Genomic DNA, 25,795 nt, shown 5'->3' on the forward strand with positions numbered 1-25,795 from the left:
AAAATGGAATGGAATCACTGAATGTTCTAAAATCTGTTCAGTTAAAATGGCATAATAAATTCAGCTCATGCAGACCATGCACATTTAACCCATGCTATTATTATATATATTTTATACCACGTATTCAGCATTTTCCATGAGCCGGGGCCTGTGTTTGACATTCATGATCTCACTGTAGAGGATTACAAAGATTCAATTCTTTACATAGAAGTCATGGGTAGATTACAGAAGGTTCCTAATGCTGATGCTTGTAGTTCAAGCAAGTAAAATCTTTAATGACATTTGTGACATTGATGTATATTTGTTAAAGCCAACCTTGCAAACAAGATTTCTATTTCATCGACAGACTTAACAAATCAGATCTCCATTCAGGAAGGAAGAAAGAAAAATTAATGAAGTCAGTTTTCTTTATTGCTTAAGCCGCAGGCTACCATGGGTGTTTGGGCAGATCATATTCAAGGCCACTATATTTATTGCACACAAATATGGGTTTTTGAAACGGGAAATCAGTTCTGATAAATTTTCAGGGTAACTTCTGATCCTTTGGCAAATGAGAGCAATAACTACTAGCTGCGTATCGTGAGTTGAAATTGCAATTTGAAGATAATCAATATTGCAACTTAAGCATCATCAAAGGGTGACCTGTAGCTTAACTTTCTTAATTATGAATATCAAGAACTTGAGATGACATCCCTGACTGAAGTGAGTTATTGAGTCAGATAATATTAACATCCTTTTAAGCAACTATCAATCTTTAATTTACCCAACCAGCAGTAAGCTCACCTGAGCTAACAAGCTATAGGCTACAGTCAAACTACTTATAGAACACTTAGTATGATAATATTAGTTTGCAGATATTAGTTACTACTGTGGACTAATTATTTGCCTAGTCTTTACCATAAGAAGTTCCTGTCGATGTTTATGTTGAAAGACGAAATAACTTAGGGAAGTTGGTAAAGAGGTATTGGAATGTATGATATGAACAGTGTAATGATAACTACCCATAGCCAAACTTCTCACTCTACAGTGGACATGTTGTTTTCTCTCTATTCTGAACATGGTATAATGAACTTCTCTGGTTTGTGAAGATGCATACAATAACAATTGCTATCCTTTTGAGAAGTATTTTTTAAATTGTGGTAAAATATGTATCATAAAATTTACCGTTGTAACCACGTTATGAGTATAGTTCAGTGGCGTTAAGTACATTCACATGTTCTGCAGCCATTACCACCACCCGCCCCCAGCAGATTTTTTCATATTCCCGGACAGAAACTTAGAACCCATTAAACAATTCAACACTAACTCCCCATTCCCGGTGCCTCTAGTTTCTGGCAACTACCCTTGTTTTCTGTCTACATGAACTTGACTTCTCTAGGTACCTCGTATAAGTGGATCGCACTTTGGCCTGCTTCACTCAGCTTGTCTTCAGGGTTCATCTGTGTTGTGGCCCATGTCACAATTCCCTTCCTTTTTGAGGTTAATGATATTCTGTTATTCTACATACCACAAGTAGTTTGTCCATGGACATATGAGTTGCTTCCATCTGTTTGTTATCATGAATGTTTCTACAAATTGTGTACAAAATCTAAAATCTGCTGAGTCCCTGCTTTCGATCTTTTGGTTATATACCCAGCAGTGGAAGTTCTGGATCATCTGGTAATGCTATTTTTGACTTTTTGAGGAACCTCCATGCTGTTTTCCACAGCTGCTGTGCCATTTTACACTACCACCAGCAGTGCATAGGGATTGTTTCTCTATTTCCTTACCAACCTTTGTTATTTTCTGTTTTTTGGTTATAGCTATCCTCATGAGTGAGAAGAGGTACCTGATTTTGATTTTGATTTGCATTTCCCTAGTGATTAGTGATGCTGAGCATCTTTTGCTGTGCCTATTGACTATTATTAAATCTTTTTTAGAGAAATATTTATTCAAATTTTTAAATTTATATTCATGTGTCTGTTTTGTTGTTGGTGAGTGCAGGCATATTTACATTCTTTAGATATTAAGCCCCTATCAGAAAAAAAATTGTTTTAAAATGCTACCATTTCTTGAGCACTTGTAGTATTCAGAATGGTCTACTAAGTGCTTTGTATCCAGAACCTTAATCCATTCTATAATCCTGACAGTAGTTATTATTACTTCATTTAATAGATATGGAAACCAAGCCTTCAAGAATTCAAATAACTTATTCAAGATCATACAGTCCGTAGGTGGCAGAGCCAGGGTTGTTACCCAGGTGTGTCTTACTCCAAAGCCTGTGACCTCATTTCAGCTCAGTGTGGATAGTCTACCTTTTAGATTTATGAATTTCTTTCACTATTTTTTAAAATTTGAAGTATAATAAATATATAATAAAATTATAAATAATAAGTAATCATCCTACTGGATCAAAACCGTGTAGCCATTATCTAGGCATAAGAAACAGCATTTCCTGCTCCTCAGAAATCATCCACAGGTCCCTTGATAATCAGTCCCATGCCTCTTGCCAAAGGAAAACATTTTATGGTAGTCAGTTCTTTGCTTTTCTTTATCCTATTGCACCCTAAGCATGTATCCCTAGTTGTTTTTATGATTTAACTTTATATGTATGAGATTATGCATATTTTGTTTGGTTTCTTTTGTTCATAGTTAAGCATCTGAAATTAGTGAAGTCAAATATTTTTCCTTTTCCTTGTTGAATTCTGCTATAAAACTTCACCCACTGTGTTAATCCATTCTCTTGTTTTAGCCCTCGAATATAATGCTGGTGAGAACATTATTGTACCTTTCCTTGGGTGTCTAAGACATTCATTTCTTTTGGTTATATAACAAGTAGTGAAACTGTTGTAAATGTTATGCCAAATCGTTTGTATTGTGTCAACTTATACTCTCACCGCAGCATATGAGAGTTCCTGTTGTTTTGCATATTCTCCAGATTTAGAATTCTTAGTCCCTTTAATTTTAGCCATTCTGTGTTTTCTTAGTAGTATCACATATGGTTTTAATTTGCATTTCCCTGATTACTGATTACTGATACTAATAATCTTTTCCTATGTTTATGGGTTGTCTCTTTTATGACATGTCCTTGCCCATTTTTGAATGGTGCTGTCTTTTTCTTTATGGATTTCTAGGAGTTCTTCACAGCTTCTGGCTGTGAATTCTGCGTTAGTTATATGTGCTGCAAATATCTTCTCTCCCTCTGTGACTTGCCTTTTTAGTCTCTTAAGAGAATCTTATGATGAAGAAGATTTCCTAATTTTAATGTAGTCTGATTTATCACTCTTTTGGTTAGTGCTTGTTGTGTCTTGTTTGGAAATGTTTCCTACCCCAAGGTCATGAAGATTTTCTCTTATGTTAACTTCTGAAAGTTGTATCATTGCCTTTCATGTTTATATCTATATAAGCATCTGGAGTTGAGTTATGTGAGTGCTTCCAGCTGGGGGAGTGACCAAGTGTTCCTTTCTTCTACAGGGACACCCAGTCGACTCAGCCACACTTTGGAGGGAAGGGGGGAATATCTTTTTTTCTCATTTTCTGTCATGTTTTTTAAAGATTAAGTGCCTGTGTATGTATGAGTCTGTTTGGGGGCTCTCTGTTCTATTTTGTCAGTTTGCCTGTATTTGTCCCCATACCACACTGTCTTAATGGCTTTATAATGTCTCAATATTGTTAAAGAAAAAATTACTTATGATACTAGTTAAAAATGGTGAGGAACATTTCAATCAAGGGGGACCATTGATTGCAATGTGTATAGAGACAGCTGCGATGGAATCTTGGAGTAGGAGAGATATTGGGCTCCATCTTGGCTACAGTAAGGACAAGTGAGGGTGTATTGCTAAGGAGCAGGTGGCATCAGTGGATGGGAAATCACCAAGAGGAGCATCAGGGCTCTTGTTAGACTAAACAGAATTGTTGCTGAAGGACAGATACTAAGGGTAGGGGTTGTCACTAAATTGACTTAGTAGAATTCTCCATCTAACTGGATTCCACAAGTATAGCAAAGGAAGCCAAAGGTCAGGGACTAGTCAGAAAGAGAACTCACAGACACTGATCCAAGTTTGACCAAAGGAGAGCATCTCTGCCAATGTCCAGTAGAGAAAGTTCTTCACCTCATTTTCTTTTCCTCCAGTGTGTCTTGGCTATACGTGGCCTTTTAGAGTCCATTTATTAAGATCAAAAGTACCTATCAGGATTTCACTTTTAATAGCATTTCTTCCAGGTGATTTCTAAACAGAATTCATTTCAAGGTAGCATGTGGGGACAGTGGCATGACAAGAAACAAACCCCAGAAAATAATAAGGAAAGACATACTTTTGCCATCAGCAGCTACTATTTAGTGACCTCAAAATTATCTGGTTTTGAGTGATATTGATTAGGTATGGTCTTAAGAAGTTGGTTAGTTGGGGAGGAAGCTCTGCCTTTCAGAATCCAGCCTCTTTTTCTCCAGTGTAGTTCTGACCAATGTGCAGAGAGGACAAACAGGGGTCCCCAGGTCTAGAGGCAGCACCTCGGTCAGAGTGCACACACACAGAGCTGGTCCTCACAACACAGTTATGTTAAGAAAAATTCACCCCCTGCTCTTCCCTGGGCTCCCACTTTTACTGTACTGCTCCCTAGCAGAGGGTGGGGCATGGGAACACAGAAGAGGGAAGAGCCCATTCTGTCACAGTGCTCACAAGGTGGCAGTGGAATGAATGTGCTGGTTCCCAGGGAAGCTGGGCCCCGTGGTAGGACCCAGCTTGTTTGTTCGTTTCCACCTTGATTTGTCGTGTGTTAAGTGCCTTTTATATGTCAGACCCTGTCCCTGGTGCTGGGGGAAAAGACCAAATTCTTGGTCTCATGGAGCAGCATTCTAGTAGTCGAGAAAGCCAATAAATAACTATAAAATTTAATGTAGGATGATGATACATTCTATAGAAAGAAGAAGGAGGACCAGGTTGGAAGGGAAAATAAGATATCTGAAAGATGCACTTTCCAGACAGATGGCAAGTAGAAGGCCCTGGAGCAGGAGCTGAGCATGAGGAAAGGGACAACAAAGTGTCACAGAGTGAGGGAAAGTGATAGGAAATGAGAGGGGGGGAGGGAGCCCTGGCCAGACCCACACCTTACTTTGATATTTGGTAACACTCCTTTTATTCTTGCAGTGAAATTTGTAGAAACGATGACCTCCTGCTCACATAATTACCTACCGTCAATGTGATTTCTTAACTGTAATATGAAAGGAAGTACCAAAGAGAAGAAATTTGTAATAAAATAAGAAGCATTTCAACACCTCAGTGTCGGCATGCCTATACCGGAGAAAATAGCAGTGTGGTCACGTCTTGTACCCGCATGGAGGATCACTGCAAACGTGGCAGCTATAAATACAGAGGGCTGCAGATGTGTTACATTGGTGACTCAGATGACATAATTGCTGTTCCATCTAGTGGTGTGATGTTTCTGAAATGTTGACTGCTTAGTAAAGTTCTAAACAAAGCAAAATATATCATTCTGTATTGCATTCCTAGAAATTCAGTGTTTATGGAAATCGAGGAGAAAAACCCTGACATGTGAATTGGTGTTAGGTTTGTCACCAGAGCCATATTCAGGGGAGGCTGGAAAGTCAGGGACGTAGGCCATTTCTGGATTGTGCTGGACCATGTGTGCATTTCAGGTTGTCCAACCTGCATGGGCCCCACCCTCTAATGCCACTGCATGGATGTCCACAATGTCCTTGGGGGTGGTTCTGTCCCCCTAGAGAACACAGCAAGGGCTGATGACTCTTGCAGGAATTTAGGACTTTGTTTTGAGTGCCATGGGAGCCAGGAGACAGTTTGCAGCAGGGAAGGGGAATGACCAGACTTGGACTTTTAAGAGATTGCTGTCCATAACCGGAATCAAGTGGAGACTGAGGTCTCTGGGTTTCTCAGTGAGAACCAGGCCCCCTGGGTAAGCTGCAGAGGTGCCAGGCTGGCCTCAGACTCCCTCAGAAGTCTGTCTGTCTGCCCCACAGCCAACTACATCACCTAAAAGGGCAATCCTTGGTCTGTGCCCCACACCCTTAACAAGAGCAGATGTTGACTGACATCTCAAGCAGGTTTCAACCCCCCTTCACACCCCCAGTTTTTACTCCCCTTCCTGTAATAAATAACAGATTCATGCAAAGTGGTTAGAAGCAGTTTTGTAGTTAAACTTCACACTCAGGTTATTTTGCCAGGCGGCCCCCCTTGGAAAGTAAGTTACCCTTCCAACAGCCAGCACCCCGTTGGGTCTGTTGCCGTCGCCCAGGCTTTGCTTTGTGCCTGCGGGCCCTGAGATGGCAGAAGCATTTCCTGTAACTGGAATCCCCCATGCCTGGCCTTCCAGACAATTGATAGATAATTGGATAAATCCTAAACTGGAAACTGCAAACAATAAAGAAAGAAAACTGCACACAATGCAGTACGCACACCCCTCTGAAGCCAGGCAGTTTACATATGAAACTACTTAGGCAAGGCTTGTATTTTTTGACAATGAAGCTCATTGAGTTGTGAAACTCAGGGCCACTCTTAAAATGTGCTTAAGAAAAGGATCATGGGTACACAGAGCTTGGCACCAGAATGGAAGCACACATTCCAAGTTCTCTACCATGTGCTCACTGATGGGCTTAGGGGTGCCAAGGAGCACAGTTAGGGTAGAGCCCCTTCGTATTTTGCCACGGCTGGGTGCAATGTTATCGCTACATGTGTTTCAAGGTCACCTAAGCTTGTTTAGCATGGCCTCAGTAGCTCTGTGGTCTTCAGCTCACACAAATCTTGGTGACCAAAACTTATTTTCCAATTTCTCTCTATAAAAGGATGCCAGAGCTACAAGTGGCCAATAAGTACTTCCTCTGGGGCCACACCCAAAATCATGAAGGTGAAATCTAATTCTGTCCTTGGTGTGTTGAACATAGTAATAGCAGTGTTGTTCTGTGCAACATGGGTATAGTGGGACTGAGATTTTTCTATTTAAAAAAATTACATTTGTGAATTACAAATACCTAGATTCAGCCAAGTGCCTGAAAATTTCTTCCTCTGGAGGAAGGTGGGGTTGGAGGCAGAAATCCCACTGCAGCCTCCAGCTTCAGTGTCTTTGGCTCATAAGTGACAGTTGGAACCAAGCCCAGTGGGTACACCTGTAATCCCAGCTGCTGGGGAGGCTGAGGCAAGAGGATGACAAGTTCCAGGTCAGACTGTGCTACGAGTGAGACCCTGTCTCAAAATAATAATAATAATAAAAATTATTATTATTATTATTATTAAAAGGGCTGGGGATATAGCTGATTGGTAGAGCACCCCTGGGTGCAATCCCAGTACTTGCAAAAAAAAAAAAAAAAAAAGGAGTAGAAGAAAACTGTGTTGCCCTGTGGTTCTACTGGCTTCAGGAATAAGGGCAGGACAAGTTCAAACAGCGACCTTTGTGCATGTTCAGTGGGGGAAAAGTGTCATTTAAAGGCCAACTCCCATGGTGGATGGGCCTAAAAAGTGTTTACCAGAAGACTTAGAAATCAGCTTCTGAAACTGTGTGTTGGAGTGATCCAAATCAGAGGGTAGATAGGAAAAATATCTTCCCTTCCTTCTTAATCTCCAGGGAATTGAGAAATAAGAATCAAACACTCAAGAACGAGGATTGAGGAAGCGGGATGTAAAAATGGCTTCCTAGATTCCTTGTTTGAAAAGGAAGCCTGAATTTCCTAAAGCAGGAAACTCTTCCTTTTTGAGGAATCCGACCTCAGTCGTCTTAGTTCAGCTTTTTTTTTTTTTTTTTTTTAATGTCTTTACTATTCATTTTCCCTGTGATGCTTACAAAACAAAGAGACAGGAAGCATCTTGACGAAAAAGTTCTCATGTCGTCATGCTATGTGCAGAAAATGGTGCAGACAGTCTTAACAGAGATGAGCCAGGGGCACAGCTTGGGGGCGGGGCCAGGCTCGGGGGCGGGGTCTGGCAAGGGTGGGGCTTAGCCACAGGGGTTGACCCTGAACCTTGGATAGTTGCAGCCTGAAAGAACCTTGGAGTTACCTTGTTCAGTGCTACCTCATTTCGTAAGTAAAATAATGTCTAAAGCGTTCAGAGAGACTGCCACAGTGGCACAGCCAATCGGCAGCTGAGCTAGCAGCCCAAGAACAGATCTCAGATGAGGGATTTTCTTCAGAGAGGTTCATATAACTGATACTGAGAGAGTCAAAAGGCACTGAGGGTTCCTTAGGCTATTTTAATTTTTATTTATAATTCAACTCATTTTTATTAACAAATAATAATTGTGCATATTTATAGCATATGGTATGATTTTTTGATCACTCTACATTATAGAAAATTGGATCAAGCTAATTAAAATATCCATCATTTCACCAACTTTTTTTTTTTTTTTTGGCAATGAGAATACTAAAAATTTATCCTTTCTGTAATTTTGAAATATGCATTAACTGTGGTCACTGTGCAGAATAATAGGTTACTAAACTTACTCCTCTATCCTGAGATTTAGTTCTCTTTGATCAAATCTTCCTGTTGCCTATCCATCCCCCAGCCCCACTGCCTCTGGTAGCCACCCTTCTAGTCTCTGTTTCTATGAGGTCACCTCACACATATATGTGAAATTATGTAACATCTGTCTTTATATGTCTGGCTTATTTCACTTGCCATCATGTCTTTTAGTTCCATCCATGTTGACAAATGACAATGAATGACAAAATTTCCCTATTTCCAAAGTTGTGTAGCAAGTATTCCATTATGTATATATATATATGTCACAGTATATATATCACATTTTATTTTCCATTTTCCCCTATACACTTAGGTTGCTTCCATATCTCAGTTATTGGCTGAATTAAACATGAAAGCACAGATATCTCTTTGACATATGAATTTCAATTTCTTGGGATAAATGCCCCAAAGTGGGATTGCTGGGTCATGTGGTAATTCTCTTTTACATTTTTGAGGAACCTCCGTGTTATTTTTCAGGATGGATGGTACTAGTTTATATTTCTACCAACAGTGTACAAAAGTTTCATTTTCACTAAATCCATGCCAATACTTGTTATTGTTCATCTTTTTTTTTTAATAATAGCCATCCTAATGTGTGAAGTGATGTCTCATTATGGTTTTAATTTACGTTTCCCTGAGATGTTGAACATTTTTTCACATGTCTGTTGGCCATTCATATCTCTTCTTTTGGAAAACATCTGTTTCGATCTGTTGCCTATTTTTTAATTGGGTTATTTCTTGTCTTGCTATTGGGTTGTTTGGATTCCTTATATATTTTGGATATTAGCCTCTTCTCAGATGTATGGTTTGCAAGTATTTATCATGGTCAGTTTACTTTGGTTTGCCTTTGACCTTCACCACCCCATCTGGTAAGCATAAATTGTGGTTGCTAATTGGCTTTCCTTGAAACATTTGTGAAGGACTCTCTTTGAAAGGAGTCAGCAGAGTTTAGAAGGGAGGAACTAACGGTTGCAGTGCATTTCATACCCCTACCCTCAGACTCCTTCCAGAATGGCCTTGGAAGTTCTCAGTAGGCTGACACCAGGCAGAGGCTAGACTTTGATCTGAAAATGTTTGCATGATGCAATTTCATGTGCATGGGGTAATTGGTTTTGCTGGAAAGTCTAACCAAGAGAAAGCTTTCTGACTCTGGCATTAGCTCACTCTTCACCTGTCCGTGCACCTTATACTTCCTACATTTTTTCCATATAAAATTTTTAATGTAAGAACTACCTTTTAAAACAAGCGGACTTGATTTTTTATATATAGCATATATCATTATGGAAATGTTGCTGTGCTTCCAAAACCTCCTAAAAGGTTGGGAAGCTTATTTTATTTGATTCCAGTTTTTTTCTTGTGCTTTTAGATGAGGTTATAAACAAGCCATGATGCAAAGAGGCTACCGGGAGATGCACAACAGAAGCAAGCCTTAGAAATAGAAATTGAATTTATAGGCAGTGAGATAGGATAATTAGTTTTTATATTTAAAAATATTCTCCATCCAGAGGAGCCTGCTGTCTCAAATAGAGAAAGGAATTAAGTTTGAATCCCAGTACCTCGAATAATTTAGTGGAAACTGTCAGCTTTGTATAAAATATATACATAAATCTGCTGTGTGTGAACACACATAAAACACACATACACACAGTATCATGAATTAAAGTGTGCATTCAAATCCAATGATTATGATTGTACTAATTATTTATACTTATAAAACCTGAAAAACAAAAAAAAAAAATCTAAAAAGCTAAAGATAATCTGATTGGCCCTCTTCTGCCTTCTATTTTATTTTACTTTTTGGCTCTGAGTAGTTAATTTTCTGAGTCCAAAAAAATCAAACAAACAAAAACTTGCTCTTTGCTGCTTTTCACATAAAAAGCAAAAGCTGTATCTGATGTTTACCCTAAGGTTTTTTGATCCGATTCACTACAGAATGTACCTTTAACACACTTTATGTATGTAAAACAAAAACCAAAAAACAAAACAAGAGCGTGTGAAGTGTGTGCTGATGTTAAATACGTGTGAATTCAACATGCCTTCTCTAATGGCAGGTGCCTTCGCCTCTGATCTGAATTGGCAGACACCAGATCTGGTTTTGGATCTTGAACAGACTCTTTTTTCAGGGTTGTTGCATCATGACTCTTGGGAGGCATCCTGTCTGCAATGTGCTGCCTGCCCAGCTTGGGTCAGTGGGGACAGGGAGAAGGAGTATCCACCAGCCATGCTGAAGTCGCCAACATGTGGAGTCAGTTGCTGGTTCCTTGCTGAGGGTCTGGCCAGTGGAACTGTCATGGCTTGTGGCTTCCTTGTTTCCACAGAGGATGCCTGAGGGAGGGATGAACTTGAAGACAGAGGGAGTGGCCCTGAGCCTGCCCCGGCTTTCTCTAGTTTGATTTTGAGCCTGGGGGTGCGGGAAGCAGGACCCTCTCAGTACCTGCTCTGTGGATCATAGGAGGGTTTCATCCACTCCGTGATCTTTATCCCTTTCTCTGGCTCCTGTTCTAAATCTCTTTCAGAGGAAGAAAAAGACATGGTTGTTGAAGCATGAGCTTGCAGGTCAGCTTTTCTTACATCAGACTCCAAGATGATGTCCAGTGCCTTTTGTTGAACTGAAATGCTAGATTGGTTTGAAATAACTGAGTCATTCGTTGCCTGGGGACAGGAAACCTTTCTGTGGTCCAAGGGAGGTTGGTTGGTGGGTGTGAGCATGTTTGCGTATGTAGAAAGCGGGATGGCTTTGGGATGGCTTTGCCTTGTGGGGACAACGTTGCCAGACCCGCTGCTCCCGAAGCTGGAGGGAGCTGCGTGGGCGAGTTGGTCCTCACTCCTGGAGCCATTTCCATTCAGGTACAGTTTCCTTCGGCTGCCTCAAGTTTTCAGTGTCAGATCAAGTTTTCTGGTTTGCCATCTGTTCCTTTCCTTTGCTAACTGATCTTTACACAATGTGACTCTGTGTTAATTGGACATGTGTCTCTTTGTCATTCATCTGGAGAAGGGGTTAATGATGATTTGTGTGACTTTAATTGGTTTTCCTCCAAACTGTTATATTTAATTTATTATTTTATAAGAACTCCAATAAATTGGGAAAGAGGAAGAGAGGTTCACTTTGATTCTTCATAGCCCTAATCATATGACTTGAAAAAAAAAAAACTTGGCCTACATGTTTTGAGGCTTAAAAAATATAGTCCTTTAAGTTCTTGTTAAAAAGTAATATATATGAGTATGAATTTACTGCTTACCAATGCACAATTTATTAGTCACATTTGTTGGTCTATATTAATTTACTTTTTAATAAGTAACATGTTTGCAGGGCTTGAAATTCAAAAAATTCTAAAAGGTATGTAGTGGAGTCTTCTTTCTATTATCCTCAGACACCTTGTTTCCTTTCCCAGAATCTGTATTGTTAGGGTCTTGTGTGTGCATATGTTTGTACTTTTGTATACACATATGTACATGCATAGGTATATATGTATGGATGTTTATATATACTTTTCCCTCTTCTTTGCAGTGTGGCTAAACATACATGTTGTTTTGCATATATTGTTTAAATACATGTTGGAATTCAGCACATATCAATAGGATGAGAGCATCCCCTTTTTTTTTGGTAAGACCACACTGATTACTGCTCAGTGAATTGTAACTAGTCCCTTACTGATAGACATTTCGCTGTTTCCAGTTTTTGCCAGGACAAACAATGATGTAGTGAATAGCTTTGTATCACATTATTTTGTATATATCTAGGGAAAAGATCCTAGGAACGGAATGCTGCCACTGAAAGTGAGTACGTTCGTCATTTTGATTGATTCTGTCAAATTGCCCTCAACAGAGGTTAACATTTTACAGTTCTACCAGCAATATGAATAGTGATCAGCCCTTTTTATATTAGTGAAAATGATAGATGAAATAGCTATCCCAGCTTATAGTTTAATTTGTTCTCTCTCTTATTTTGAGTGAGTTGAATATAATGAGCACTCTGAAGTAAAAAAAAAGATGAATTCTTACAATTGGATCCGTGTGTGTGTGTGTGTGTGTGTGTGTATGTGTGTGTTTCAAAGATGGAAGCCTATTTGTGCATTTCTCCCTCTAATCCTTCAAAGCACTAGGAAATTATATCTGGTTTCTAGTAAATTAGATAACTAATTTCTATATAGCTGTGTATTAGCAGTAGAGATGCTACCAATGTTAGAAGATACGTAATATTCTTCAGATGATTACCAAAAACATTGCTGAAATCTAATTTCAACTGAAATTATTTTCAAAATAATGCATTTAAAATTAACTGAATCAGGTTTTGATTTGTTAGGGTACCTTACATGATATCTTCTGAGATACAATATTACAGGTCCACGAGACTCTGACGTGTTTCGCCATCTACTAAAAGTCTACAGATTCTGGAGAAATTACAATTTGACTAACATAGGAAAAATGGTCTTTTCCATAAAAATGCCCATTTTCTTCTTGATATTTTTTTTCTTTGTGTTGAGCTTTAGCTGAAAATCCTTGTGGTTATTTTTTATTTTTATTATTTCCTTGTATAGCGGTACTAGAGATTGAGCCTAGAGGCACTTTACCACTGAGCTGCACCCCAGCCCTTTTTATTTAATTATTTATTTTAACAAGATAAGGTTAAGTGGCCCAGGCTGGCCTGGTCCTTGTGATTTTCCTGCTTTTAGCTTTCCTCCTGCCTCAGCCTTCTGAGCGCCTGGGATTACAGGCGTGGACAGCTGTGCCCCCAGCCTTTGTGGCTATTTTTAGCAACTATAGCTTGAATTCATCTGGGTGATCCCATGGCCCCTACCAGAAAGAGAAGTCTGAGGGTCATTACCGGTGTCCGTCTCCTTGTTCATGTTTCTTGCCTGCACTCACAAGTCACATAAACCTTCGTAAGCAGGAAAATACACTGTTGATTTCTTGGCAGAATGAATACTCTGTCTTGTGCCTTAGCATACAAGCCTATCACTTACGTAGCTAAAGATTGAGTAACACCTCCGTGGTCCGCTGCCACTGTCTCTCCCCTGTGAGTCCACTCCTATGCCTTCTTCAGGCTGTGAAAAGGCATGGCTTCTTTGGCAAACATGGACTCTGAACACCGAACATCTGCTACAGTATCATAGTAGGGATTTCCCTTTGGGATGCACATACTTGCCATTTCAACAATTTTGCAGAGAACACAATGATACCATTTCTGGCACCCAGTTAAGAAATCAGTTTCCAAAATTAAATTTCCTTTAATGTCTAATGATTGCTTTGAAGTGTTGTATTCACATCCCTTCCTGAAGCTAAACTCACAAAAATTTTAGAGCCAGAAGGAGATTTGGAGATGGTCCAGCAGTTAATCCCAGTTTTCTAGGTGAGGGAACTGAAGCTGAGAGGTCAGGGTCACTGCGGTGAGGGAGGAGAGAGCTGGCCCTCTGCCGTTCCGGCTCCAGACCTCACTTGGCTAAATTGTTCCAGAATCTTGCTTACACGTGATTTGTTTGTTTTCCTGGAAGAAAAAAAAATACATCAATCCTCAGGTCTCTTAGTAAACTGGCTGGTAGTTCAGCCTTAGGTGGGGGTCGGTTTTGCTGAAGACCCCTCAGCAGAGAGAAAACCCCAGAGCGCTCCTTCTGAGAAACAGCTGGACAGCTCACCTGGCACAACCCCGTCTCTCGGGAAAGGGCTGGACACCCATCCCCTGTCTGAAAAATAAGGTCTTCAGGATGCTCATGCTGGTGTGGAGATGCACTTACCCAACTGTGACCACTTCCTGGTGGCTTCCACTGTGTACAAATAGAGGCACAAACTGGGAAAAATAAAGGCCTTGGCACTGATGGGCTGGGTCTGGTCAGAGCGACCACTTCCCATCAGCATGTCAGGAAACCTCATGTCAGGACTGTCGTCCTTTTAGGAAGGGGAAGAGCCTCGGGGAGGGGTGGGCAGGACAGAGGGAGGCAGTGGAGGGGAGAAAGAATGGGGCCAGGAGCTACCTGCTTCACAGGTGACACCTCTCCAAAGGGTCTTGCTTGAACCAAACCCTTTAGTATCGAAGACGTGCCTGGTACCTCCCAAAGCAGGGTTTCCAGGCCTGGACTTTGATCTGAAATTTAGACCCTGTGGCTAACTGATCACCAGACCCTGTGAGATACTTGACCCTCAGCCCATCTAGGACTGTGTCACCATCTCACCCTTCTTCTCACCAGGTCTTTTCTCTGCACTCTTGTCTCAGTTGTGTCATGGATCTCCAAACTGACCAAATCAGAACTCGGAGTCATCCTTGATTCACCTTCTGTCCACCTCCACCTCCACCCAGGTCACCCACCTGGTCCATTCACCTCCTTCGTGTCTCCCGACTCCTTCCCTTGTCCTGGCTCACTGCCACCACCACATCACTTCTTCCCTGAGTGACTGCCACCCTCTCCAGGTGGCCTCTCTCACCCAGACAGTCCTGTAGACTGTGGCCAGAGAGGTCTTTCTAGAAAAGTCCATCCAATCATGGAATTCCCCTGCCTAGAAGGCTCCATTGGCTGACCACCACCTCAGGGAAACTGTTGTGACTGGTCCCTTGCAGGTCAGTAGCCACAACTCTGGCTGTACCCAGCCCTCCCACCTCCACCCCGACAGGCTGCCTGGAACACACCAGGGCATTTCCCACCCCCTGACCTTTGCACGTGCTGGTCCCTCTGAGCCTTACGTCCTGCCTCATCTGCTTCCCGCTTCTTATCTCATTCCTACTTCTTTCTGAGGTGACCTTAAGATGTCACTTTTTAGAGACATCTTCCTTGACCAACACTTATTGAAGAAGCACTTATGCTTGCATTTGTTCACTATGTACCAGGCACTCATCTAAGGACTTTGCATACATCCATTCACTGGCTCCTCTTAGCCTTGGGAGGAAGGAAAGATGATCATCTCAATTTTATGAATGAGCAAACAGACCCTGTCTAAATAGTGAAGCAACCACTTGCCTATGTTCTCACAGCCTTGAGGGCCAGAAGACTCTTTGGCACTTGATTTTGATTTGTAAGTGGTAGGTGTGTGTGTGTGTGTGTGTGTGTGTGTGTGTGTGTGTGTGTGCATGTGTGTACATGTATATATGAGTGTATATATGCTAATTTATTTTTGAGTAGGTAATCTAAGCACATATTATAAGTTCAAGAGACTCAAAGAGTACACAGTTCAGCACCAGCAAGTCTCCTTCCTGACCTTGCTCCCCCGCCACCCATCTCTCCCTCAAAGCGCCTACTGTTGCCAGTCCCTTGTGTACCTTCCCAGGGGTGCACACAGATATGCCTGTGTCTGCATGAGGTGTTGTTTTCCATTCCTGATGACACACTTCGCTTGCCATTTTTCATTTGCTTTGTTTGGTGAGCAGTGTGCCTTGCGGCTTGTTCCATATCAATATATTAAGCGCTTCCTCTTCTCCTTTATGTCTAAATAATAGGCCATCATAGGGATATGCCATCATTTATTTATCAGTGTCCTTTTGTTGGACATTTAGGTTCTTGTCAGAGTTTTGCTAGAACCATCAGTGCAGCAAAAACGGGCTTCCTGCCGACGTCATTGTGCACACTTCTGGGTTCACCTGCAGGATAGAATCCTGGGATTGGAATTCAAATCCAAGAGTAAGTCTGTTGGTGATTTTGATAGATAGTGCTAGATCATCCTTCCTGGTGGATGCCTTATTTCTTCTCTCATGAGTAATTTCTGAGAATGTTGCTTTCTGCATAGCCTCACCTTTGTGTATCTATCAATCATTTTGATGTTTGCCATTCTGAGAAGTTTAACCCTCATTTCTCTGGTTCTTTTAAGTATCTTTTGGTGGGTTTATGAACTGTTTTGATTTTCTGTTAGCTGACTTTCATTGGGCTTTGTTGGATTTTTTTTTTCTTGATTTATAGGCATTTCTTATACTTTTTAAGGAAATTAGCCTTCTATCTGTGATTCATGTTCTAGATAGTTCTTCTGGTTTGCCATTGTATTTTGTCTTTGTTTATGGTGGTTTTTTTTTCCCAATGCAGGAAATTTTTATTTTCATGTAATCAGATTTATCAGGTTTTTTCTTTTATAGCCTCAAGGGTTTGAGTCATGGTTAGACTGACCTTCCCCATGCCTAGACTATAAAATTCTCCTCTGAGTGCATGCCTGTGTCTGTGTGAAGCTGCTGCAAATAGAGAAGTAGTACCATAGTTTAGAAAACAGATCCCAAAGTCAGACTGACCCAGCTGCCCTGGCTCCATCTCTAACTAGTTCTGTGATCTCGGATGAGATTTTAAAACGGGTCGGTAAGTGCTACACCTAGGGTTGCGGGTTACCACGAAGATCAAATGCGACACCATGGGGAAGGGCCTCCTGTGCAGTTGTGAGAAATGGGTCTCTCCCTCCCAGCTCATTATAGCTCCCGACTTCTACCTCCTCTGAGGTCCTGTCACTGCCAGGCCCTTCCTCCAGACCCCGCTCCCCAGCGGACCTGCTGCAGGGCCCAGTGCTGGCTTTGAGTGCTGGGCTGTTTGTTTTGATTCAAGAGGGAAAGACCGGAGCTCTGGCTGGAGCCACCTGGAGGGCAGCTGTGCTCCCACCCCTCCAGGGCCCTGGCGCCTCGGGCATCTCATCCTCTCCACGGGTCACTAGTGAGAGTCCCTGGTCTTCCCTTTGAGCCCCCTGTGACCCCTCCTGCCTCTGCAGCTCTGCTCTGTGGACATTGCTGCCCTGTGGTGCCCCAGGGCCTCAGAGGGCGGCCACCTCAACTGGATCCCTTGCCCATTCTGACCTGATACCACGTTTGCCACGTGCAGGTGCCCCGTGAGTACTTCTGCCCAAGTGAGTTGAGAGAAGCAAGGGGTTGGGGCGTGGCACAGGCGGTAAGAGCCGGACGTCACTCCGCTCTGTCATCGTTCTCAGCCGCCTGTCAAAAGGAATTACCTAAAGTAATATCTTTTTCATGTGGATAATCACCTTAAAATTTCATATGTGTCAGCTTATGTTAATACTTATTAGTTGCTATGATTTTTTGACTCCTTAAATATGTTTAATATTAGGCAGGCTCTTCAAAAACATTCGAAGACAAATTTGGAGACAAAGCTGAGAATTGGACCTGCCTGACTTTTATATCTGTGGTTGCCTTCTATTCTCCTTTACCTCTTTAAGGATTTCCTTTGTATATTTTAACCAAGGCGCTCCTTGAAATTTCAGAGGTAGGACATGCCGCTGGTGGTGGGGTGTGTGCACCATCATCTCATATCAATTTTACCACCATCCCGACCGTTAATTAAAACAATGCTCGGTGCACAGTGTGGACGCACGCTTTATAGGGAGGGCATGTATAATGGTCCCCTGCCTCATCTGCAGTGTGCTTGCTCAGAGACAGGCAGAGAGATTAGGGGGAAAGGCAGAGGACATATTATCAGGAAAAACTAGAGGAATTCAAGTATTTTACTGTCTTATTAAATTTAACATGTGTCTGCTGTGGGCAGGCGCAGTGATGGGTGAGGCAGGAACCTGCGTTTGGACACTTCTCTTTATCATTTACTACACTTTGATTTGCAAGAAATGGAAGGAGGACATCTTCACTCCCATTTTATGGATGAGGAAATTGAGTTGAAGGAAAGTGGACTAAATTCACTGCTCCCACAGTGCAGTGGGGCCAGGATGAGGCGGGGGGGGGGGGGACCTGGATTCCAAGCCTGGCATCTCCATCCATGTTGCACTGCCTTCCAGAACCTTGCTGTTCCATAAAGGGGAGAGGATGAAGGACAGTAATGTGACTGTTTTCAGTGGAAAAGTTGAAAAGTAAGGAAATAAAAATAAGAGGAAACAAATGGACACCCTGGAGTTTTCTTTCTGCTTGGGGCTTTTGGCTCTTCCTTCTGCAACGCATTTGGATATGGTGGACATTCAAGAGAGGTGGCTGTCAGCCATCCTGCTGCCCCCACACCACCTTCCTAAAGGAGGTCTCCTTGGGATGAGTAGTAAAGGGGCTCTGCACGTTCCTCTCTGGCCCACAATCCCAGTGAAGGTAAACTATACCAAACTGCCTGGAACCCTGGGCCCAAAGGGTTAATTTCTTTTTCTCTTTCTTTCTGTTTTCTTTTTTGCGGCGCTGGGTTGGAACCCAGGGCCTTGCGCATGCCAGGCAGGTGCTCTACCCCTGAGCTACACTCCCAAGGAATTTATTTTAAACAGGGCTTGAGGTTCTCCAGTTCGCATGCTCTGTTACTAGGATGTTCTGTTGCTTTAAAACCTCTCAGGCCTGCTTCCTCCCACCCCATAGCACTTCACAGATCTGGGCACGGGCGGGCGGACTCGCCATACCCACTGGCTGCCCTGCCCGCAGAGCCCGCGGTCGCCCAGAGCCTTGCGTTTTCTTGGGAGGAGTTCAGCCTTCTCTCTTGTTTCCAGAAGAAGCTTCTTTCCCCCGTCTTGAAATCTTGCTGTGTTCCTTAGTGTTTTGGAAACAGAATGTTCAGCGAGAGAATTCTGGCTTGGTGAACACTGGACCTCGTCGTTCCCTGGCACAACAATCTCTCCTTTGTGTTAAACATCTGAGAACAGAAGTTCTAAATAACATTTTTATATTCCTGTTGATGTGAGCTTTTTATTTGGGGACAACAGTCTGGGGCCTGTTCCTCTGTCAGGTTCTGATGTACTGTCCCCTTCTTCAATGACAGGAATGCCACTGACCCAGAGCTTGGGACTGTACTTAGGCCAGGGTGGTGGTGAGTGTTCCTCTGCCCTCCGGAACTTTCTGGCTGGGTCCCTGCAGGATTCTCTGAGGGCTCTTGTCAGAGTGGGATGGCCGGCTAACAGAGGAGGCACCCAGTCACTGGCCTGGCCAGGAGCTGAGTGGCTGACCTCATCAGCCACAGCAGACCAGATGGGCAGACAGACCAAAATAGCCATTGTCCACCTCCTTTCTGGAAGGCAGAGGCTGCTCCCGAGGTCCAACGAGACCTAATTTGGTCAGAATCCCAGCTCAGGAGTTAAGCTCTGACCCTGGCACTAGTTCCTTACCTCTGGTTCTGGATTTTCACCAACCACGTTTGCACACCTTGGGAGGTGATCCGCCACACCAGGGCCAATTAACTTGATAGCAAACACCCTCACCGTGAAAGCACTTTCGATTATTTCCCTTTATTTTGTACCTGTACAAAGTACTTGTGCTTTGAGTCCGAAGAAAATACGTAGGTGTGTTCTCATCTTTAGGCGAACCCCATATTACAAAAATCCAGTTTTGTATGAAAAATGAAGACTTTTATTTTTTCAAAAACTTTATCACCACATTCCTTAAATGGCATAGTTAGTCTAATAAAAAATCCAACGATTCCCCCCAAAATGTTTTTATTTCTAAGTTTCAAAGCTATCTCTTTTTCTTATTCATTCAACAAACACAGGTTGAGTTGTCCCACAAGAGGTGAGCTGCCCTGCTCGGGTCTCTTGTGACTGGTGACAGGAGCACTGTGGCTCTGGTGTTTCCTCTTGTTGGGTTGGAGAACTCTTTCTTGCTTCCTGTCCTCTCTGTGAATATTTATTTTGTGCTTCCTGTGGGCCAAGCATTGTGCTGCTGTTCTCTGCCTTTTCTGGATGGGGGTGCTTGGGATGGTGTTGTCTTGTGGGGAAGATGAGGTAATACTGGTCTCATGGCCACCAAGCCACTGGTCACTGGTGTGGCTGGTCCTTGCTCTTCCAAGCAGGAGCAGCAGCAGAGGCCCGGGGAGCCTCAGGCAATGGGACGGATTAGATTATTTTCTAAGTGAAAGAACATTCTACTCCTGCCTTTCTTTGCAGACTAAAATTGGAAAAATCACTCACTCTATGAACAGACAAATGATAAAAAAAAATATATATATATATATACCCTTTCCAAGGCAGCCTGACCGCACCTGTGACAGTCAACCGCGTTTGGATAAGACGAAGCCCCTTGAGGGGGAATGGAGCCCTTCTCCAGACCTTAATTGATTTTTGTGTTTATTGTGCGCCTTCTAATTCTTTGTAGAGAAGTGATTTGTGGCGCAGAGTGCTTTACGTGTTACGGGCACTGTATTATGTAATTCCGTTCTTATCCAAAGATCATTCTGCTTGGTTTTGCCCTTTTCTTCTGATCCAGCTTGGTTGTGCTAGTCTTTTTCATTTCTTCTTCTCTGGGCAGTTATTGTTCCTCTTATTTCTCCCACTTGATCAACTCCCATCCTCCGCCAGGAAAATGGGATGTGGGCACTTTGTCTTTTTTTTTTTTTTCTTCTCTTTTTAAGATCAATTGGCTGCATGTCTCCCGCCGCCACCTTTTTCTGAATGAGCTCATCAGGTTGTAAGGATCCGGAGACTGCTCTTTAGGAGCTGGGTTGTGCTTATTCCTCAGGATGGAGGAACTGTCTGCCCTGCTTGTCTGTGATCTGTGTCAGCGCCCAGCCCTGCTGGCTAAGGTGAGCTTGGCTCCCCAACGGGACAGCTGATACAGGTGCCCTGCTCTGTAAGAAAGTTCTGTAGACTAGTGCCTACTAAGATATCTTTTGGTAAAACGAGGTCTTGAAGCCTTGAGTTATGTACCTCTTGAGCAATTCACATAGTGAGTTCAGAACTTGGAGATCCAAAGGGTATTGCCATGTTTTCAGTTATGTTGCTAAGGAACTCTGGTAGTTCTAGGAAAGTTCAAAGGATCCATGGCTCTGTGTGTGTGTGTGCGTGCACATGTTGGTGCATGTGTGTAGGTATGGAACAAGAAAAATCAGATCCTTCATGTTCCTGTACTATAGTGAAATGCTTGTGAAACTTGTTCAATGGTGACCTCAAGGAAAAACACAGACTTTGTTTACAGCAGTGTTCATGCGACCAAGAAAAAAAAAAAGCAGATGAGAAGTAGCCAGGCATATTCAAAGCACAACTAATATATCAGGTTTCTGGAACATCTGAGTCTAAGGGTTTGGTCTTCCTCATGATATGTTGAGAGGTGATATTTTAAAATCGAGAAAGGGGAGGAGGCCAGCTGCAGGGGACAGTAACAGAGACAATTGGAGAGCAGATGTGTGTAGCTGAACGTAGCCAGCTTTACACAGGACCACCATGTCTTCTGCATGCTGGGTGGAAGGGAGAGTTCTGTTCAAGGTCACATAGTAAAAAGCGAGCCATTTTATTCTCTGTGCAGTAGCAACACAGGCATGCTGCGGGGTTTTGGACTGTGACTTACTTTCTCATTGGCATGGCTCCCATCTGTCCTGGAAGTCCCTTCCGAGGTGACCTTGCCCCTGCAACATGGACGCCAGGGAAAACACTGAGTCTAGACGTCTGATCACCAGGTAGGCAGGTAAGGTAATCACCTGGATGGCTGGAAGGTGTTACCGAGGGAAAAGGAAGGCTAGAAAGAAAATAAAAGCAAACGGTTTCCCCTTGGGCCATGACTGCAATCAGGATTCTACTGCTGATAAAATGCCACCCCTTTGTTCTGCTTCCTGCATGTTCCTCCATCCGGTAGCCGCTGGGCATTCCATTCAGGTTCCACTCACCTGGCCTTTCCTCAGTGCCAATGAATGGCAAGGTGCTCCCCAGCTGCCAAGCGGAGCTGTGTGCAAACAGACCTCAGCAAAGCCTTCCCACGCCTGTGTTTGCCTTCTGCATGCTGCCCTGCGCCCTGTGATGGGGGCTGGGGCCCTTGCTCTAGGTCCCCACGGTCATCGATAGGCCTGTTCACGTGGGAGGTGACAGCAGTGTTTTGCCACAACATTACAAGCTGCTGGGTTCAATGTGGAGCAGAGGGCACGAGGCTTCTCACAGCCAGGAGAGTCACAGCCTGTACCGCCGGGCAAAGGCGCTGGACCCAGGCCATGCGGGGGACACTTTGAATTTCTTCTTGTGGGTTCGGTAAACATGATGAGCCAACGTTAGTGATGAAGTGCTGTTGTGAGGTTTTCTGATAAAGGCTAACCGAATTACTGAAATCTTTGCCGGGCACTGTTTGCATTTTTAATCTACAAAGGAAGCCAGTGATGAGCTCTCTCAGTGTTCATGGTAGCTGATGCCTCATCAGCCAAGTCAGTAGGGAAAATCACCCTCATCCATGATACAAACCCACAACAAGCCCAGAGATCGTTTGTGTTTGGTGTTGAAGTGGAGACAAGAGTGTGAGCACACACGGGATCAGACGTCATCGTCTTTCAAAGTCCAGGCTGATGCCACCCGCCCCCGCCCCCAGCCCAGCTCTGCTCTCCCTGAAGACTGGGACAGTGTCTGGGGAACTTGGAGGCGGGGAACAGGTGGAGGAGATGGCCATCAATCGTCAGGGTACGTTGACAGCCGTGGAGAGAGCTGTGTTTTGATAATATCTCGCGGGTAATTTATTTATACTCTTTTAAAGATAAAAGTAACACACACATGTGGTTAAAAAACCAAAGGGCAAGGAAGGCTGTTCATAAATGTTTCTGTTCCTGCTCTGCTCAGCTCCTCCCTTAGGCCCACTTCCCTGAGACAGCACCTTTGTCGTTTGCAGTTCTTTGGGGGAATCACCTTGGTATCTCTAAATGATGGGCGTGCATACCATCTGTGCCAGTCCAGGGCTGCTGTAACTCAGTACCGTAGACAGCAGGAATGTATTGTCTGCCCTCTGGAGGCTGGGAGTCCAAGATCGGCTATCAGCAGGGTAGGCTCCCTTGGAAGTCCCAGGAAGCGTCCTCCTGCCTCTCCGGTTTCTGGTGTTGGCCATCAATCCTTGGGGTTCCTTGGCTCACCCCATGTCCCTGTCTTCCACTTCTTAGGAGGACTCATTCATGGTGGCCTAGAGCCCACTAGGGACCTCATTGTAATATCCTGGGCAAAGAACCCGTTTCCAAATAAAGTCACATTCCCAGGTACCAGGCACTTGATCATGTCTTTTGAGGGGACACTATAAACCCATAACATCCGTGTTTCTCAGTTTATAAACATGTGACTCTGTTGTCTTCTTTTAAGATAATGAGGTTTCTCTTCCTTATTCAGCCATCTCTTTCCCCCAAGCCTCTTCCCTCCATTCGTGTCCCTAACTCAAAGGGCATTGCTTACACTCATGCAAAATCCTCACACCCTCATCTTGTATTCTGCTGAACATAGAGAACCTCGTTAAATGACCGGTTAAAACATGAGAACATTAGCTCCTCCACCCTCCTCTGTCAGCCAGGGCCAAGGTGGGTAATACCTGTGTTCTTTTTTTTCCTTACCATAATGGTTAATTCTCTGTTCTTTATCCTCTGATGCAGAATCAATACTTGACTATAGCTTCTTTCTACGGAACTGGAACACCAATAGTATTTTCATTCCTTATTATTATGACCCAAATGTATCGGGTTACCTTGCCTTTGCATGCTCTTTGGGTTTTAATTAAAATTCTTAATTCGGCTTGCAGAATGGCAATATAATTTCTGTTTGTAATAGTACCTTAGAATCTACATTTCCTTTGATTTTAGATGGAAGCCTACTTTCCTAGCTCTGAATTTGGGAATTCCATTTATTAGTACATCTTGAAATTCTCTTGAATTACATATTGAAATGATGTGTTGTGTCCTATGAAACATTTGATCACATGGATCTCTGCTCTTTATGAGTTTTTAGCATAAGGTAACTGAGGTAGTACTGACCAAACTTTTGGGTTTCAAAACTATTTCCTTTTTCTGTGCAGAAATACTTTTTATTTCTTATGGCTTTTATTGGTGCATTATGATCATACGTATTCATATTTCATTGTGACGTATTTATGCATGCACATGATGAATTTGATCAATCTCTAGTACCTCTCCTTTCCCTTGCCTCCTCCTTCCCCCTGATCTATTTTCTCTACTCCACTGGTCTCTTTCTATTATTGCTTTTTTAGTTGGTGCATTATAATTACATATAAAAGTAGGATTCACAATAAATGGGATGGAATCAAACTAAAAAGCTTCTTTTCAGCAAAGTAAACAATAACATGAAGAGAGAGCCTATAGAATGGGAGAAAATCTTTGCCACCTGCACTTCAGATAGAGCATTAATCTCCAGAATACATAAAGAACTCAAAAAACTTAACATAAAAAAAACCTCCCGAAACCAAATAACCCAATTAACAAACAGGCTAAGGAACTGAACAGACACTTCACAGAAGAAGAAATAGAATGCATCAACAAATATATGAAAAAATGTTCAACATCTCTAGCAATTAAAGAAATGCAAATCAAAACTACTCTAATATTTCATCTCACTCCAGTCAGAATGGCAATTATCAAGAATACAAGCAACAATAAATGTTGGCAAGGATGTGGGGGAAAAGGTACACTCATACATTGCTGGTGGGACTGCAATTGGTGTAATAACTATGGAAAGCAGTCCAGAGATTCCTCAGAAAACGTGGAATGGAACAACCATTTGACCATTCCTCAGGTTATACTCAAAGGAGTTAAAATCAGCAAAATGCAGCGATGCAGCCACATCAATGTTTATAGCAGCTCAATTAACCATAGCTAAACTATGGAACCAACCTTGGCTCCCTTCAATAGATGAATGGATAAAGAAATTATGGTATATGTACACAATGGAATTTTACTCAGCCATAAAGAAGAATGGAATGATGGCATTTGCTGGTAAATGGATGGAGCTGGAAAATATTATGCTAAGTAAAATAAGCCAACCCCAAAGAACAAAAGGCCGAATATTTTCTCTGATATTCGGATGCTAATTCACAATGGTAGGAGTTTGGAAGACTAGAGGTACTTTGGATTAGATAGAGGGGAGTGAAATGAGGGGAGGGAGTATGGGGTAGGAAGGATAACAGAATGAACTGGACATTATTACCCTCTGTGCATGTATGTACATCCAGAAGAATGAGAAGTTATACTCCATTTATGTATGATGTGTCAAAATGCATTCAACTGTCATGTATAACTAGTTAGAACAAAAAAAAAGTGGGATTCACATATGGAAGTCAGGGAAATAAAAAAGAAATTGAATGAAACTGGAAGGGAGACCAATAGAGGAGAGGAAGGGGATCACGAGGGAGGGAAGAGGGATGGGAGGGGGAATATTGGAGAATAAAATTGACCAAATTATGCTTCTTCCACCCATTTTCTAACTCTAAAGACCAATGCAGAGAGGCTAACTTCTTATTTTGCCAAATTGGAATGTTAATAAATCAGGTATATATTTTTTTTTACTCCTATTGGTAAAATAATATTTAACACAAAATAATGGCAATGAAAAAATATTGGAATAAGCTACATAATTTTAAAATAGGATGAATTAAACCTTGAAAAAAACCTGCTTTCCTTATTTTTTCCCACTTGGTGTGAACTGATGTAAACAGTCTAGAAAGAGGATCAGCCTTGGTTGGCAGATACGTATTTGATTTTAATAGATGGAGTACA

At 42.5% G+C, this 25,795-nt stretch overlaps 1 protein-coding gene and 1 long non-coding RNA gene across 2 annotated transcripts in view; one reads left to right on the plus strand and one right to left on the minus strand.

The window, feature by feature from the left end:
• The window catches only part of Bcl2 (BCL2 apoptosis regulator), a 164,463-nt gene that overhangs the window by 32,430 nt on the left and 106,238 nt on the right, over positions 1-25,795 (plus strand). The window lies entirely within an intron of this gene.
• On the minus strand, positions 13,670-22,211 carry LOC144369761 (uncharacterized). The gene is made up of 3 exons (XR_013429495.1): positions 21,941-22,211; positions 21,625-21,792; positions 13,670-13,950 (listed from the first exon to the last, which is right to left on the minus strand). It is a non-coding gene; the product is annotated as an uncharacterized LOC144369761 (long non-coding RNA).

Source organism: Ictidomys tridecemlineatus, chromosome 13 (genome assembly GCF_052094955.1).
Source record: "Ictidomys tridecemlineatus isolate mIctTri1 chromosome 13, mIctTri1.hap1, whole genome shotgun sequence".
NCBI lineage: Eukaryota > Metazoa > Chordata > Mammalia > Rodentia > Sciuridae > Ictidomys > Ictidomys tridecemlineatus.